Source organism: Symsagittifera roscoffensis, chromosome 4 (genome assembly GCF_963678635.1).
Source record: "Symsagittifera roscoffensis chromosome 4, txSymRosc1.1, whole genome shotgun sequence".
Classification (NCBI taxonomy): Eukaryota; Metazoa; Xenacoelomorpha; order Acoela; family Convolutidae; genus Symsagittifera; species Symsagittifera roscoffensis.
The window spans coordinates 59,327,689-59,343,287 of NC_087065.1; positions in this window are offsets into that span (position 1 = coordinate 59,327,689).

A 15,599-nucleotide genomic window follows, 5' to 3' on the forward strand; every position below is an offset into this window, starting at 1 on the left:
ATAAATCGAAAAGCCAGCAATCGGTTATGTCAGAAATAGTTCAAATTGTTAGATAAATGTCCCTCCTATGGCTGAAACCCCAACTAATTTGAAATTGGAACACCCTCCACAAATCGGAACTAACAATTCTAACTTTAAGGAACTCTCAGATCGGTTTCTAGAGATAGTTCGAACGGACATGCAAAACCCCGAATTACAGAGAGCCACAGTTGCAGTTGATAAAGTTTCCTTAAAATGTAATTAGCCCTAGTGAAATTGTGGATCAGGTGGTTGGAATGGGACTAAAGTTTAGAATGTCGCAACCTAATCCAGGAAGCTTATGTTTAGATTTCCAGACCCCCTGGACTCTTAATTAGGTTGTTATGCTTTTAACAATAGTCTCCAAGCCGACTTACGGACGGCATTTTGTGGCCTCCTGTAAACGCAGGGAGCCAAATCTTTGAGATATGTTAGGTGTTGATCAGTGACATCAAATATTTAAATCCACTGGTTGCATCGGAACTTCTGAGCATAAAAAAACACACACTTTCACAGAAAAAAGACATTTTACGCAAAATAATGAACGAGGACATGATGAGATTTAGGCAAAATTAGATTCAGGGCACCAACACCGAGGAAGACCCTTTGTGAACAAAACTCCTCCGTCGACTTTTTCCAGCGCTAAAATTCAGTTCCACCAAAAAACAATATCTGAAAATGAAAATGGGATAGTTTTGAAAAATTAAAGCAAAAAAATGACGATTGACCCTGAGTGATCCCAGTAAATGAACTAAACAGAACGTAAGCATACGGTAACGCAAGGTAAACATAAGTGGCTTTGAAGTAAATTTGGACTTGACATTTGCACAACATAGTTGAAGACAGTCTAATGAACTTGGTCATCAATAGTTGTGTCGTAAAGGGAAATTGCCGATGAGGAGATTGCGCAAAAATACCAGAGTAAATGTCAGCACTTGTGGGGACGATCATAACTATCTTTTTTGTTATAAAGCTCAAACTTATCAACATAGCAAAAATCTTACGGGTAGCTCACCCATATTGTGAACAGATAGCGAAGTCAGCTGAGAGTCGGTTCTCATATATATTTAAAGAACACAAAACAGAGTTAGAGAACAGTTGATTGTTGAATTTATAGAGAATAGTTACATCACCTCAAAGCAAAATTGATCTATAGAGAATCTCTATCTTTTGGCAGATCGAAATAATTAGTTCTGTGGAATTACTAAGCGTAATTGAACAGTTATAGTCCTCTAGAGAGGAAGAATTGTTTAGTTGGCTATTGGATTTTAAAAAAAAATCTTGCAAATTGAAGTCCGACTATAATTATCTGAATTTAATTACGATTCGAAGTTAATTACTGAATTTAATTACGTTTGATAACAATTGGAAAAAAAATTCTATCCATTAGATTCTTGAAAAAAATCTGGCCAAATTAAGCCCGGCTATAATTATCTGAACTTAAATACGATTGGAAGTTCTTGCAGTTTCGAGGTGCAAACGATACAGCTGTAAGAGATGTGATAAATGGGGTGCAACCAACATAGTACAGTCAGAATAACAGCCACCAAAATAACCCTTACGGGATTGTAGATAACGAAAGATCTTGGTCGCCCCAGATCAGCAATACCGTGAGCGAAACGATTGTATGTCGGCAAAAATGCATGAAGCAGAACAAGCGTAGATGGCCGAGTCTGAGGTGGCAGCGCGAAATGCCCTAGATAGACTGGACAAGTTTGGATTGGGAAAAATCTGACCCGAACTGACAATAGTTATCAGAATTGGGCGGACTGAAGGAGACACTTGGGCGGACCGGTGGGCGGAAACAGTTGGGCGGACCGATTGAAAGACGAAAAACCAGGGTGCTGCCGCCCACTTGCTTAACCGACTGGCCCCTTGACGAGTTTTCAAGCATGCAGGCCCGTGGTTATCCGAACGCCACATTAGTGAAGATGTCGGGTGAACTCGATCAGCGAATGTTGCTGTTCCAGACTCAGGCAGTAGCCCAAGCGGAGTTCAAAAACCTGATGCAGAGCGACAAGGAAGGATTACGGGAGCTCTCGGGGTGTGTCAAGTCCCTTGGCGACGTGGCGAATGCGAACGTAGGAACCCATCATAGAGATGATATGAATCGTGAACAATTCATTGACTGACTAATGACATGGAACTGCAGGACCTCATTCTACGGGAAGAACTGGGGAGCTTGGATCAGGCAGTGGCCCACGCTCAGGCTCTGAAAATAATGAAAAAGACGTCAAGAGCAAGGAACAGGAAGAGGCTCCGCATTGCGAGAGTGGCGTGTACCGACGATGGGGGCTGAGAACAGTCGTGGCGGGAATTGACATAACGGTCGGGCCGGGCCGGTAGTGACAGGCGCTGGGCGACAGCCAGTGGACATGGACCCGACAGTCGATCATTTGGTGAGTGTCCAGAGTGATATTCTGACACCGATGCAGAAAATAACAGCAATGATGAGTAGTTTTGTCAAATCTTTTATCCGTGACTTCATCAACACAATCTACTGCGATCTGGGGAAAACCCAGCGACACTGGCAGTGTGTTGACCCCTAACCCGGCAAGGATCGTCGGAGTTAATAGAGAAATGGATTCGAACGCTTAGGCGTGAAAAACTAGGCGCCTCGCTGCACCTGCTACGCATGCGGTCTGTCAGGACCTTTTTGAAAAGGAATGCCCGCCAGAATACTGCGGAAAATCAAACTGCGGCGGAGGTTTCGTCTCAGCTGCCTTTAGGAAGCAGCAGTCAAGTGGCAGGAATCCTCCTCATAACGGAATTTCCCCAATATAACCTGGATCCTCATGTTCCTCCTTGGATTCTGCAACCTGGATTCTGCAGAGTTTTGATTAGAAAACTATAATTGAAAATGTTGCAATCAACTTAAATTATTGATTTTTAAAAATAGCAATCAAAGAAGTTGATTATGCCAAACAAAATCAAACTTATAAATGCAACCAATTTTTGAGCTTCGCTGATTGACGTTGTATGGCTCTCAAATCAGTTATCATGCTTTCAAGAATTTTGAAAATTCCTTTACATTTTCTATTCTTGCTTATGATTTCAAAATACCAAAACTGCGAATAATAATTTTCATATATGAAAAAAAAGCTAGTGATACACTTTTCTAGAAAATGGGTACAGAAAAATAAGTACAGACATTATAAGAACAGGAAATTACATGAAAAGTCTATGATAAATGATTTTTCGTAAATAAATTTTGTATGACTAGCTTTCATCCATAAACCAAAAAAAAACTTTAGAAATTATATTTTCGTAAAGTTTTTGGATGTGTTTGTTCGTAACGGATACGAGTGATAAAGATCCTGGTTATGCACAGCTGGAGGCACGAAAGAACTACCGGTCATACATATACAATGCATGAGAAACTACATGAAGAGATCCTACTCAAGCAATAAAAGAAAAGTAACAATTTGGTCAAAAATTTTCAAAGATGCTAGTGTCCAAGGCATACAGAGGTATGTATTACAAAATAAATGATCTTTTGGAGCATTTTGAAAAAAATTATTAAAAGAAAGGGAAAAGTAACCCAATTTTTCGTGTACAGGGAGGGCTACGTTCTGCAAGCACAAAATTTTTTTCGGAAATGTTTGTTTGATTACAAAACTCTTTTGCGCATAAAAAAGCGAATTTCATTTTTGGATTAACTTCAAAAATACTGTTGCCGGAAAAAAAAGTGAGTCACATTATTGTTCCGACTATCGATACAAAAGTAACGGAATATTTGTGCTCGGGGTTGGTTTTTTTTTCTTCAGACCAATTTCGACTTTTTAGCTAGCCATTTTTGACGGAATTTCTTTATATCATTCAAAAGCTATTGTTGTCCTGAGCTTAAATTTGAAAAGTTATTTCACCTGTGACTATTTTTCGTCAAGTTATGAGGGTTTAAAGATTGCCATTTTGGCCATTTTGACCAATTTGGGACAATTAACGCGCAATATAATTCGCGCTATTAACGCGTAAGCAGAGATTTAATCCGTCTTATAAATCATTCCAAATTGGTTGAGCGAAGCTTATTTGCCACAATTGATTTTTTAAAAGGAACAAAATCTATCTTTTTGTACTTTATATGGCGTGTGGGGGGATGTTTTTCATAAAAATTTTCAAATTAAAAGTTTTTTTTTTCATTTTATTTTATTTCATTTAATTTTTTATGTTATTACTGCTGCTCCATAAACCTTAAAAGGCAGTCGAAACATTTAGGGCTTCGCCCTGATACGAGCAGTCTTGTTTTCATTAATGGAAATTATATAATAAGTATTTTTTGTTAAAAAAATTTTCTTTTTTATGACAATCAGTCAAATTTAATGCCCAAACAAGATTAAAAAATTTCAAAAATTGAATACACCATTTTTAGCGAAAATGCATGACGTTTTTTTGATTGACAGTACTTCAAAAAGTTTGTTTATTAATTTGTATGATTAGTTTTTTGGTCTATGGAGGTCATCCCGGGTGGTTGCCGCGAGCAAATTGTTCACTAACCAACTAAAAACCAGTTATGTTCAACAACCAAGTGGATTTTGTAGAGCAGAGACAACCTAGTAAAAATAACAACCATGCGTCAAAAAATTTGTGTCTTCTGAGAAAGAGACCTTTGAAAAAAAAACAAAAAAAAAACGGTTTTTTGCACTGCTTTTGTTGAATTGGTTTTTGAAGAGCTTTTAGTATTAAGAAATTGTAGGGCCTGCAGGATTTTCTCAATGATTGATAAATTGAGAACTTGAGATAATGTATTTTATCGTTTGGGACGATAAAGCATACATTGGTTTTTGACCGACAATAGTTTCTTTTTTGATCATTGTAAGCCCTTTAATTTCTTGATTTTATATGATAGATTTTAATTAGGCATGTTTGTTAGGAACGGATTGTATAACTCTTTGTAGTTTCGGTCAAATCCGGCGTATAAAGTTTTATTATGAAACCATGTGGCTATTTTTTAAATGAAACACGCTGAATTGAAAGCCATTTTAAACAAGACTGCTCGTATCAGGGCGAAGCCCTAAATGTTCCGACTGCCTTTTAAGGTTTATGGAGCAGTAATAACTTACAAAAATTAAATGAAAAAAAAAAATAAAATGAAAATCATCCCCCCACACACCATATAAAGTACGAAAGGATAGATTTCTTTCCTTGTTACAAATCAATTCTGGCAAATAAGCTTCGTTCAACCAATTTGGAACGATTTCTAAGACGGATTAAATCTCCGCTTACGCGTTAATAGCTCGAATTATATCGCGCGTTAATTGTCCCAAATTGGTCAAAATGGACAAAATGACAGCCTTTAAATCCTCATAACTTTACGAAAAATGATCACAGGTGAAATATATTTTCAAATTAAATCTCAGGACAACAATACGTTTTCAATGATATAAAAAACCTCCGTCAAAAATGGCTAGTTAAAAAGTCGAAATTTGTCTGAAGAAAAAAACCCACCCCGTGCACAAATATTCCGTTACTTTCGTATCGAAAGTCGGAACAATAACGAATACCATATTTTCATCGGAACCACATTTGCTATTGAAGATAAAAGACGCCTATCTTGCCAGGGTAATCGAACATTTTGCTTAATTTTATGCATAAATATGTGAGAAAAAAACTATATTGCAGAGCTAGCTGGAACTGTTTATGCAGAATATATTACACAGATTCTGTTTATTCAACGTGTTAGCTGATAAGGAATCGGTGAAAACTACATTACGAGGCCAAACTGTGCATTCTGTGCATTGTAAGCGCGTTCCGCAGCAGGCTAATATCAGATTTGTCGCGGAACCCGCAACTTTGCTACTTTTCTTTGATCTTCTTCGCTGTTTTGGATTCCACAAACAAATGCCTAAAACACTGTACCGCTCAAGATTGCTCCAAAAATAGGCAAAATTGCGGAATCCGGAGCCGTATTTGCTGAATCCAGAACAGTTTGCGGAGTCCACAAACAAATAATAAGACATTTGTGTAGTTAATATGAGCTGTTGCGGAATCCACAAATGTAAGGGGAATCCGCAAATTTTAAGTGGAGTCCGCATTTTGTTTGCCGATTCCGTTTACATATATGCATAAGTGAAGTATAGCGTTTAAATTTATATCTTTTATTCACTAGGTGATCACCAGAAAAATCAATCTCAATTACTACATTGATCAACTATCAGTTGAAATACCAAACGTTTGGTCTCAGTTCCTGCAAACCTAACTTCCATCTGATACCCTGCCAACTTCGATAAGAACTTTAATCTCAAGTCACTAGAGTCTGAATCTATTAGATCATCAATATTTGGGATTGATGGAATCCCAAGTATGGCCAAAATTTGGGATTTATGCAATCCCAAATACTGACCTAATTCGGCGATATGCTGTGCGTTGTGTCTCCAAACACTCTCAACCCAATGACTACAAATATTGAATTTATTTGGCGTTATGCTTTAAAAATCAGTATTTGGGATTGATGCAATTCCAAATGCTGACCTAATTTAGCGATATGCTGTGTGTTGTATTTCCATACACTATTATCCCAACGACTCAAAATATTGAATTTACTTGCTATTCTGTTTCCAAAATACTGAAAGATAACATCCACCAATTTAAATAACAATTGTTTTGAATTTGGTTAAGTCTTTGCTTTTTAATTCCGCATTTCTATAGATAAGAATTCCAGCTCTAGCTTTTAATTGCTCATGTGCAAGTTCAGTAATAAACAAAACTCTGATCCACTTACAGTTTGCGGAATCCGCTTACAGTTGCGAATTCCAATTATATTTTGTAGAATCCACTTACAGTTGCGGAAGCCAGAACAACTGGCTATTTTCGCAAATGTGCCGACAAAATTTACGTTACAGCTATTTGTAAGCGGAATCCACGGAAGTTTTGTAAGTGGAATCCACTTGCATTTTGGAAAGTGTTTAAGGGTTTGTCTATGGAATCCAGAAACACACAGACACAAAATTTTGGCCTCGTAATGTCCAGAGCACATTTTGGCCTCGTAATGTAGATTTTCAAAAAAACCTATTTTCAAAAAAAAACCTACTACTTTTGACAATTAGATGTCGCAATCCGTTCCATACTTAAGTAAATGTTTTTGTATTTTCAGCCGTTTCACAAAAAAATCCAGCAAATTTGACCAAATATAGCAGGCACGGATCTAGAGTAATCTCAAAGGGGGATTTCTTAAAATTCTCTCCTAAAAGACAAAAAGGTCCCATTTTGATAAAGTTTTCTGCGCCGCAGACAAATTTTGAAAAAAAAACTTCAAAGCGAGTTGTAGGTACTTTTTGAGTTTTAGGCAAAGAAATAAGTTTTAGGTTTTGAGCCAGTTTTTTGTCCAGTCTTAAGTACTTTTGAAATAACTTTGACCAAAATACTTTGTTTTTTTTTCTGGCGCGCTCTCCCCCTGAAAGCTACGATCTGGGCAGAAGTATATTAGGTTACTTATTGGTTCTTTTAATTGGTAGGGGCGTCTTTTCAAAACATATCCAAATAGTTTCTTTCCCATTGTTCGGTTCATTTTTAGCCATCATATTCTTCGTTTTTCAGACAAAGACTCTTGTGTCGTGTATGTATCTCAGATCTCATGCAAGTTGTCCCTCTTTCTCATATTCTTCTTCATGCTCACACCTGATTGGCTGATGGTTCTGGTTGCCGTGGACCGAGTTCTGGCCATAGAAAAGAGTGTGTGGTACAAGATGCACTGCACCACAAGGCGCTAAACTTAATCACCTCTTGCGAAGAAAAGCCGCCAATTTAGTGGAAGAAAAAATGAACTAATTTCTTCTAATGTTTTAAATTTTTACGGAAAATGCTTTCGCATGCATTTTTCTGCAAACTGAAGACGGGACTCGATAGGCAGAAGTGCTGGGTGTTTCGAAAAGGTATTTTTCTTTATCATTTACTGATTTACAATTTTTTGAACGCCCGCAAGATAGTAAAGTGAAAAAAAAAATACTTGCGATGGGTTTTTTGGTCAATATAATCGACTTGCATGTCACCTGCAGACAACAGAATGAAAACAAAACCTATTTTAATCTACTGTTTTATCAAATTCAAAATCAGTTTCAATCCATTCAATATCAACTCAAATTTTATTGTTCCGACTTTCGATACGAAAGTAACGGAATATTTGTGCTCGGGTGGTTTTTTTTCTTCAGACAAATTTCGAAAATTAACAAGCCATTTTTGACAATTTTTTTTTATATCATTCGAAAGTTATTGTAGTCTTAAGCTTAAATTTGAAAAGATATTTCACCTGTGAATAGTTTTTGTAAAGTTATGGGGGTTTAAATATTGCCATTTTGGCCAATTTGGGACAACTAACGCGCGATATATTTCGCGCTATTAACGCGTTAGCGGATATTTAATCCGTCTTAGAAGTCGTTCCAAATTGGTTGAAAGAAGCTTATTTGCCATAATTGATTTGTTACAAGGAGCAAAATTTATCCTTTTGTACTTTATATGACGTGAGGAGGGATGTTTTTCATCAAAAAAGTTCAAATTTTAGAAAAAAATTTTCATTTTATTTTATTACATTTAATTTTTTTTGTTAGTACTGCTCCAAAAACCTCAAAAGGCAGTCGGAACATTCAGGGCTTCGCCCTGATACGAGCAGTCTTGTTTCTATTTGTTTTTGTTTTGCGTAGTACTATTTTTTGATCAATCTGCTTTTATCACACGGATAATGCAAAATTTCTAAACTTAAATTATTAAAATTAGAAAACAGTTTCACCCCAATGCGCTTGAAACGGAGGCGGAGCAATAAGCAGATTGGTCCAAGTGCAGAATGAGTCCAAGAGCAGAAAAACAGAAAAATATTGACTTTTATTGTTTTATACGGGCTTAATTGATAAAACGATTATTAGAATCGTCAAAAAAAACCAAGAACACGAATAAATTATGCATGAATTGACTAATGTCTTTAAGTTTTTTGATTAATTTTTTTTTTAAAAATTCTTGATTAAATTGCTCAAATTATGCATGAAATGTTTGTTGCTTTGCTATTATTGACGTTTCTGATCATTAATTTGCCGATTAGCTTATAGAAGTTGATATTTTTCTATTTTTCTGCTCTTGGACCCATGCTGCTCTTAGACCATTTTGCTTATTCACTGGCCACCGCTTGAAGCAGTTCCATTTGCAATTGAATTTATTGCTTTGATTGTTTACTTTAAATATTATAGATACCGACAATGATACACAAGTTAATCGATTTGTATTTTTGGAACTCCAGTGCGGAAGAGTTAATTATCTTTTGTTCGAATCATATAAGGCTGACAAAACTTTGGCCTCGCTAATTCAGCTACCAGAATTAAACATCAGTTGATATGAGTGATGTATTCTGTTATACCTCTCACTGGTATAATGGAAAAACGTCAATTTCGAAGAAAAAAATCAGTTTCAAGTGCTTCGCGGTTTGACCTCCTGACATAAAAAAAAACGATTATCACACAATTTCTTGCAGAAAAAGTTGCTCGTTCTACAATTCCATTTAATGAATGAGTGGCGTCCCTCATTTTTTCCAGCTAATCAGAAATCAAAAGTCCCAAATAGGCTCTTAAAATCAAAGTAAACAAATAATTTAGCGCCCTTGGAGTTAATACTGACCGATTACATAATTAGCAGATAGCAGATAAGTGAAATTTGAAACCTTGCCAGATCAAAAACCACCAATTTGAAAACAAATGAAAAAACTCCAAAATTTTTTTAATGTAAAAAACGGTTAGGTCTTAATGATAAAAATGTAGGTGCAATTTAATACATCATTTTTTGGCAAAAGTTCAAATGCAATTCATGTGTGCGATTTCTACCACTAAACCTATGGGTTTTTTGTGAAAAAAAACCTGATATATTGTGTTTTCAGACAAAAACACATAAATCAAAGAGAAGTTTGCTTTTTAAAGGGAAAAATGCTTGTCATACAGATTCAATATATAAAAAGTGTTATAGTAGAAAAATTATTTCAAACGCTTTTTTTGTACGCATGGAATTGTACGAAACTGGAAATTGAATGACAAGCGTTTTTGGACATCCCGGGCCTACGGCATTCGAAGGCAACCGATTACATCAAAAGAAAATATTAAACCGATCCTTTGTCAGATTAACTCTTAGCCCATTCTCTCTATTAAAACTCTGCACAAATGGCGAAAAATCATTGAAAACTTGGGATCCATTTTTCAAATTGTTTCTATCAGGTCACTTGTGACGATAAAGATTTATGTGCTAAGTATAGTATCATTTTGGAGAATATTAGTTATAAATAGAAAAAAAATTGGCCGAAATTTTTTTGGTTTCCCAGAGAAAATAAGACGAAGTCTGACTGGATTTAATTAGAGACTGATCTATAAACTTAAGTCTGCTACAATTTTTTTTGTTATATTAGTTGTTATTACCCCTTATTTGAACACTTTTTGCTTAATTGAATCTCCCTCTTTTAGTTTTTTTTTTAAATTTTTGGTATTTGAATTTTTTCCTTCCATCAGTGTAGTCGGAACATTCTGTGCTATTTGTGCAGCAACTGGTTGAATTGTTCTTGTTTAAAATTGTTAACCCAAAAATTGTCTTACCGTTTTTGTAATAATTATATTTAAACTCTATCAAGTGAGGCGTAAAGGTCAGTATAAGTGGTTGAGTTTCGCCGTTCTACAACAGGAGTGCGTGGATACCCATATCAGTGTTTCTTCTGACCCTCATGGTATTCGGAATCCCCAGAATTGTTGGGGGAAGATTGTCATTCGATGAGGGTCCAGACTGCACCCAGGTAAGGTCTTTATCAGAACAATTTTTGTCGATGCGCTTAAGCATTGAACTCTTTATTGCTTCTTCAGGTTTTGAAAGCCTGTCGGTTACTTTTTTCGGTAGAGTTTAGATGCTACTGCACGGCAAAATAATAGTTTAGAGTTTAGAAGCTAAGGCAAATAATCCTGAAAGCGTAAAGTTTACGCAATTTGATTCTAGCTATCTGTCATTTCCGCTATATTTCTATATGCCATTTTAGTTCTGGAATTCAATTTTCCCGGTTTCTAAATTATAGCGCTGATTGCTCTTCTTATAAATACCCAACGTAATCATTTGATTTATAAATAATATATTAAGACCGTGTTTGATGAGGCACTTAGCATACTGGTAAGGCCTTCACTTCGAGATTGTCAGATTGAGTAAATCGATCCCCTGCCATGGCAATGATTTGACCTCTAGCTTCAGGTCTACCAGATCCCGGCTGATTATGGCTGCAATAAGCTTGAAAGTTCCAGCCTTGAGTCGCTAAAAAGAGCTTTGCTCAACTATATAACTCGAAAGTCTAGAATGTCGGGAAAAAACTATGCTTAAACAGGTTGGATAGTTTTTCATAGATCCTCTGCGAATCGCAGAAATCACCATTGTTATTTGAGTTTTCTAGGCAGCGGAAAATCCAAATAAGGAGTTTCTAGGAGTGCATTTCTCCAACATCACTTTCTTTGGGGTGCCGGCGCTGCTGCTTGTGGCTGGAATGACTGTCAGACTGCTGCAAGACCTCGCGAAGAGGAACATCAACTTCAGAGGAGCTCGACAACAATCGGAACCAGAGAGCATACGAACGGTAATTCTGTTCACAACTAGAGAACAATTTCATCTCACTTCATCTGACCGTTCCGAAGTCATAATTTTCTGAATAATTTTCAGAGCAAAAATAGATTCGAAAAGAAAATGAATATGTAAATTTACTTTTAAAAACCCACCTCCACCCTTACACAAACAAGCCTACGCATGCGCGAATTGAAAACTTTTGTAAACGTTTTTTAGGCCGACCAAATTGTTCCAATCCTTCTCAAAACACTACGAAGACCATTAATAAAAGTGTGCAAATACCACTGGTAAGCTAAACTAACTACACTAAGTTAAAAGAATAAAAGTAAGTGTGTTAAATTAAAACTGGCCGATGTCTCAATAGAGCAACTAGTGACGCAAAGTCCACTGGACTTCGTAAAGCTAACAACTTGCTAGTATCTAATTAACTAATAGAGGTCAAGGTTACTACTTTAAGATACACAATCACAACATTCCCCAAAGCACGAAAAAATTGTATCTGCATTTTTACAAAATAACCAAAATCACACATATACTCCATTCTCCCTTCACTCCAAGGGATCGGAAGTTTGACACAAAAAAAATCAGCATTCAGCACCAATGGAATTTACAAGAAAATAGACACATTAACACGGAGATGAATATGAGATAAAGTTTACAGGCTACCTACAAAATGTTACAGATATATACAGCAGATGAACAAATGAGTTAAACAAAACGTTACGTACAATTGGGGTTATGTATCATATAAACAAATTTAACATAGTAAACTAAAATGGTAATTGCACTAAAATGAGTCCAACAAGGAACTACTATTAAGATCATTAAGGTTAAGAATTGAGCGTGTAAAGAAAAGTTTTAAGAAAATGTTGAGGAATTAAATGTTTTATGGAAAATGTCTCTTTCTGTTCTAACTTCTTAGCACGTATTGACGAAATAGCGCTACCATCATCGTCTTTGTTATCCAATGGGGGTTCTTCCAATGGGGAGCATTAGACCGCAATTTTCGGGTTCAATGAGGATGTAGTCGAAAGTGAGCCTTGTGTCATTTCGGCCACTAAGGTTGGTCTTGTTTGTATTTCCTCCAGAGGTGTCAAGAATGCCGATGGAGGCTCGATAGTAATGGAAATCTGGCATCTGTTGGATGACAAAATGTGATAAGTGGTTCCTCTTCTGAGTCCAATACGTATATTATCGCGGCTGCTGATTACACCTGTTCTATGAACCGCCTCTCTCCATAAAAATTTGGGGGGCCTGGGTTCCTCCTTGGGCGCGACGAACCGCATGTTGGAGTTTCTGTTTTGACTCTGTTTGCTTCTCAGGGGAACTCTCAATTGCCTTTGGATTCTCGCTTGTGCAGGAGTTGATGCAGAGTAGACCGAGATTGGGAGTTCGCCAAAAGGTATTCGTCTTGTCTGATCTAAAGCACTATCACCAATAAAAGACTGGGAATTAGAATTAACCTCCGATTCAGTGCCCAAATATTCCTCTGAAACATTGTCCCAAAGATCTAGGTCTATCGGTGAAGATAAATTCAAGTTAACGAAGCTGAAACCTTTACTGATTGAGGCTTTTGTTTTCCTCCTTTTCATTGAACTGGAACCCGTTGGTGTGTAGGCTATTGTTGGATTGGCTCCATTGGAGTCCATTCTTTTCAGATGGGAATTTCTGTTTCTTTTTCCTGCTAAATCTTTTTAGTATTTAAAGTGTTCGGGCCGACGAAAATTCAGTTGGTGCCAAAGGTTGGATTTTCTTGAAAGCAAGATCCGAGTTTCTAAGTAATTGACCGTTATCTAGGATTACCGCATGTTTTGTGTCTGAAATAGGTTTTCCGCCAAGGGTCTTAAAGTATGGTTTGCCTTCCCTTCCCTTCACAGTCTTTCTATACCAATTACCTCCTTGACTGAAGGGGTTAGATAATGGGGCTCTCGGTACGACTTGATCCGTTTCATCGGTGGGGTCGCTCTCGTATCCCCTGCTGTCCGGTATCGTTTCCTCCAAGTATCCGTCCTCTGTGATATCATTCGCTCCCCAGTCCTGCGCTCTCTTTTTTGACAAAATTGACTTCCCTTTATCTAAATTAATGATGTGTGAAACCAAGGATTTCCGGATTGTATTGGGTGACCTAATAAAAGGTTTAGAAAAAGGGGAACATTCAATGGATGGTTGTTTCGTTGAACAAAGTTTCCAAATGATTTTGTCGATCGCCGCTTTGAAAGTCGGTTAAGGTTCGTTAAAGGACATTGCCTTAAGTTTTGCTTTAACTGTATAAATAAGACGTTCTATGACTCTTTTAAAAGTAGATGTGTTAAATTAAAACTGGCCGATGTCTCAATAGAGCAACTAGTGACGCAAAGTGCGCTGGATTTCGTAAAGCTAATAAATTGCTGGTATCTAATTAACTAATAGAGATCAAGGTTACTACTTTAAGATACACAACCACAACTTTCCCCAAAGCACGAAAAAATTGTATCTGCATTTTTACAAAATAACCAATATCACACATATACTCCATTCTCCCTTCACTCCACGGGATCGGAAGGTTGACACAAAAAAAAATCAGCTTTCAGCACCAATGGAATTTACAAGATAATAGACACATTAACACGGAGATGAATATGAGATAAAGTTTACAGGCTACCTACAAAATGTTACAGATATATACAGCAGATGAGCAAGTGAGTTAAAAAAAACGTTATGTACAATTGGGGTTTTGTATCATTTAACCAATTTTAACATAGTAAACTAAAATGGTAATTGCGCTAAAATGAGTCTAACAAGGAACTACTATTAGATCACTAAGGTTAAGAATTGATCGTGTAAAGAAACGTTTTAAGAAATTGATGTATAAACCAATGGTAAAGTAAGCTCACCTTAATGTCCAGTTTACTTAAATAAATTTTGTGAGTTTAAGCTGAAGAATTAAATTTTTTATGGAAAATGTCTCTTTCTGTTCTAACTTCTTAGCAAGTATTGACGAAATAGCGCTCCCATCATCGTCTTTGTTATCCAATGGGGGTTCTTCCAATGGGGAGCATTAGACCGCAATTTTCGGGTTCAATGAGGATGTTGTCGAAAGTGAGCCTTGTGTCATTTCGGCCATTAAGGTTGGTCTTGTTGGTATATCCTCCAGAGGTGTCAAGAATGCTGATGGAGGCTCGATAGTATTGGAAATCTGGCATCTGTTGGATGACAAAAATTTGATAAGTGGTTCCTCTCCTGAGTCCAATGCTTCTATTATCGCGGCTGCTGATTACATCTATTCTATGAAACGCCTCTCTCCATAAAAAATTGGAGGGCCTGAGTTCCTCCTTGGGCGCGACGAACTGCATGTTGGAGCTTCTGTTTTTGACTCTGTTTGCTTCTCAGGGGAACTCTCAATTGCCTTTGGATTCTCGCTTGTGCAGGAGTTGATGCAGAGTAGACCGAGATTGGGAGTTCGCCAAGAGGTGTTTATCTTGGCTGATCTAAAGCACTATCTCCAATAAAAGACTGGGAATTAGAACTAACCTCCGATTCAGTGCCCAAATAGTCCTCTAAAACATTTTACCAATGGTCTTAGTCTAGCGGTGAAGATAAATTCGAGTTAACGAAACTGAAACCTATAGTGATTGAGGCCTTTGTTTTCCTCCTTTTCATTGAACTGGAGCCCGTTAGTGTGTAGGCTATTGTTGGATCGGCTCCATTGGAGTCCATTCTTTTCAGCGGGGAATTTCGGTTTCTTTTTCCTGCTAAATCTTTTTAGTATTTAAAGGGTTCGGAACGGAGGAAAATTCAGTTGGCGCCAAAGTTTGGGTTTTCTTGAAAGCGAGATCCGAGTTTCTAAGTAATTGACCGTTATCTAGGGTTACCGCATGTTTTGTGTCTGAAAAAGGTTTTCCGCCAAGGGGCTTAAAGTACGGTTGGCCTTCCCTTCCCTTCACAGTCTTTCTATACCAATTACCTCCTTGACTGAAGGGGTTAGATAATGGGGCTCTCAGTACGACTTGATCCGTTTCATCGATGGTGTCGCTCTCGTATCCCCTGCT